General features: G+C 63.8%; 1 non-coding gene across 1 annotated transcript; it reads left to right on the forward strand.

The window, feature by feature from the left end:
* The first annotated feature begins 465 nt into the window (after window positions 1–465).
* Window positions 466–584, forward strand: LOC142873886 (5S ribosomal RNA). Its single transcript, XR_012921859.1, has one exon. It is a non-coding gene; the product is annotated as a 5S ribosomal RNA (ribosomal RNA).
* The last annotated feature ends 2,799 nt before the right edge of the window (window positions 585–3,383 follow it).

Raw genomic sequence — 3,383 nt, forward strand, 5'->3', positions numbered from 1 at the left:
TACACTGGCTGTGCCCCAGCCCTGGCCCGGGGGAATAGGCGGCAGCCCACCCACAGGGCGAGGGGGGGCGCAGCTGAAAGGGGTTGTGGGGGAGGGCGGCCCCTGGCTGGGGTCAAAGGGCGAGCGTCCCGCGCGTGCGCAGTCAGCGGCAGCGACGCGCTGGGGGTGGGCAGCGGGTAGGTGAAGGAGGCCGGGCGAGGAGACGAGGGGGGCTGGGAGGGCTCCACCTTGGCGAGTCCAGCCGTGGAGGCGCATCTTGTGTGAGTGTGAGTGAGTGTGAGTGTGTGTGTGTGTGTATAGAGAGACAGCCCCCCGCCCCGCCCCGCCCATCACCCCCGTCCCTGGCAGCCCGCGGGACCCGGCCGGCCCGGCCCCGCCCGGCGCGGGGCCTGGGGCGGGAGGCGGCGGCGGGGAAGCGCAGAGAGGCTCGGCTTCTCGAGCGGGGCAGGGGCGCCCTCCGCCGCCGTCTAGGGCCACACCACCCTGAACGCCCCCGATCTCGTCTGGTCTCGGAAGCTAAGCAGGGTCGGGCCTGGTTAGTACTTGGATGGGAGACCGCCTGGGAATACCGGGTGCCACAGGCTGCTGCTTTTTTTTTTTTTTTTTTTCTTGCCTCTTGTTCTGTCCCCTTTCTGGGAGCGAGGCGGCGGCCCGGGGTGGGGGTCACCCCCACCCTCAGCGCCCGCGCGGTGCCTGGCGCCCCAGCCCGCACCGTGGGGCCTCCTCTTGTCCCAAGCCGCGACACCGCCGCCACGCGGCAGCATGCGTGGCATCTGGACTGTCAGGTCTCAGACCAAAGGTCTGCTCTGTGGGAACCGACACGCTGGAGGAAACCTTGAGAGTCTGAGAGGGGAGGGAGTTCCAGAAGAAGGCCAGGATGTCATTTTGAGGGAGTATGTGACCAGAACTCGTCCCGTTGCTTTTGGGGTTCTATGGGCTACACGCAGGAATCTTTGGTGGTGGCACCTGATGTTGGGGGATCCGGAGTCACACCCAGACCTGCTCCACAGGCCTCCTTTTACTTTTCTCTTCGGATTCATTATTTTTAAAAAGTGTCTCTTACCTCTAGGATTGCATTTTCTTTTCTCTCTCTTTTCAAGCAGATGATGGGAGTACAAGTATTCAGGTGACATGTGTTGCCCGTGCCGCCCTCCCCCCTGTGTTCTTTTTTTTTTTTTTTTGAGACAGAGTCTCGTTTTGCTGCCCAGGCTAGAGTGAGTGCCATGGCGTCAGCCTAGCTCACAGCAACCTCAATCTCCGGGCTCAAGCAATCCTGCTGCCTCAGCCTCCCGAGTAGTTGGGACTACAGGCATGCACCACCACGCCCGGCTGTGTTTTTCTATATATATTAGTTGGCCAATTAATTTCTTTCTATTTTTAGTAGAGACGGGGTCTCGCTCTTGCTCAGGCTGGTTTCGAACTCCTGACCTGGAGCAATCCGCCCGCCTCGGCCTCCCAGAGAGCTAGGATTACAGGCGTGAGCCACCGCGCCCGGCCCCCCCTGTGTTCTTATTCATATACCTCTCATGTTGTTCCAGCGTATTGTGGGGGTACCAATGTTAAGGTCGGGTGCCTTGCCCTCTCCAAGCCTCCCCCCTCGGGTCAGAGCTTCAAGTGCGCCCATCCCCCAGTCGGTGCGCACCCACCCCATGCCTAATGGATGTGTATGCCCCTCCCCTCCCCCCACCCGCCCGCCCGACACCCACCCGATGAAGGTGATTCCTCTCTGTCCACTTAGGCGTCCATCCGTTCGTACCAATTTGCTGGTGAGCGCGCTCACGTGGTGCTCGTGTGTCCATTCTTGGGATACTTGGCTTCCTGGAACGGGTTCCAGCTCTGGCCAGGAGAACACGAGAGGCGCCCTCTCACCGCTGCTCCTCACAGCCGAATGGCACTCCGTGGTGTCCACGCGCCACATTTTATTGATGCACTCCTGGATGGATGGGCACTCGGGTCGCTTCCACGTCTTTGGGATTGTGAATTGTGCCCTAACTGTAACCCTAACCCTTACCCAGCCCGTCTCCTCTGCCCCTGCCTGACGCACTCCTCCCCGGCCAGGCCCGTCACTGTCCTGGGCCCCCGCCTGACCGGCTCCTCCCCGCCCGGCCGGTCACCGTCCTCTGCCCCTGCCTGACACGCTCCTTCCCGCCCGGCCTCTCACCGTCCTCGGCCCCTGCCTGACCGGCTCCTCCGTCGCCTGGGCCTTCCAAGGGCTTGGTGTGGACGCTGCTTCCAGGAAGCCCTCCAGAAACCCGGCAGCAGGGTGGCCGCAGCAGTCTCCAGCAGCCGTCCCTAAGTCGCGTGAGTGCGGGGGACGTGCCCCCGCTGTGCCGCGGGGGCCCAGCCTGGTGTCTTCCCTGAGGCCCTGCGGCTGCCGGCTGGGCTGCCGCTCCCCGCAAGGGGAGAGCCGCGGAGGTGGGGACCGCCTCCTGATGGGGACGTACACGCAGCTCTCCACGTCAGATTCCGGGGCTCTCTGTCCTGCCCGAAGGCCCAGCTGGCCTGCGGGTCCTTAGAGTGGCAAAAACCTCCGAAAACTGAGACTGAGGGTCCGGTGGGTGTCTGCACTTTTGTGCTGGGCACCCCAGGGAGGCCCGGGGGCTGGCTGGACAACGTGGTCTGCTGGGCGGGGGGGGGGGGGTTGGAGGAGCAACTGATGCCCTTTGCACTTTGGGTAGCAAGAGTCTGAGGTGTCTCTGAGCCCTGTGCCCTGTGGGGGCGGGGCGGGGGGGGAGGAGGAGGAGGAGGAGGAGGAGGTGGGAAGGGCCGGGGCCTGCAGTCCTGTTCCCGGGGTGGCACGGCAAGTGGCTTCTTCCACAGGCTGCTTGGCCTGGGCTCCCTGCACCTGGGCCTTTGGAGGACCGGCCCTGTGCTTGCCAACACTTCCTGCAGGGACCCAGAGCTGGGAGGTGGCATCTCTCAGCCCTGGGTCGGGCAGAGCCCCAGCGGGCCATGCCCACAACCTCTCTCAGCACCGGTCCCCCAGAAGGCTCCTTTGGGACCAGGATTCTCTTGCGGTGACTCTTTAAGGTCTGGCCCCTGGATGGAGGGGCACCAGGAGTAGAGGAGCAGGAAGGGGAAGGGGGTGGCCATGCGAGGGGACACTTTGAGGCCAAGTCCCAGCTTCAGCCTGATCCTCCTGGGAACCCCGCTCTGAGACAAGGAGCCGGGCTTCGCATTCCCACAGCAGCCAGTCGTGGGCTGAGGACACCTGGGGCGTTGGGAACTCCCTGGCTTCTCCTCATTAGTTTAACATCTAGAGCTGCTTGGGAATCGCGCCGCCACACACACCCGAGTGCAGGTGTCTTCCGCACAGACTGCGGGCCTCGCTCTTCTGAATGCCGCTAGCTCGCCACCCACCCACGGGTGAACCTGGTCAGGGT

This window comes from Microcebus murinus, chromosome 11, assembly GCF_040939455.1.
Source record: "Microcebus murinus isolate Inina chromosome 11, M.murinus_Inina_mat1.0, whole genome shotgun sequence".
Taxonomy (NCBI): Eukaryota; Metazoa; Chordata; class Mammalia; order Primates; family Cheirogaleidae; genus Microcebus; species Microcebus murinus.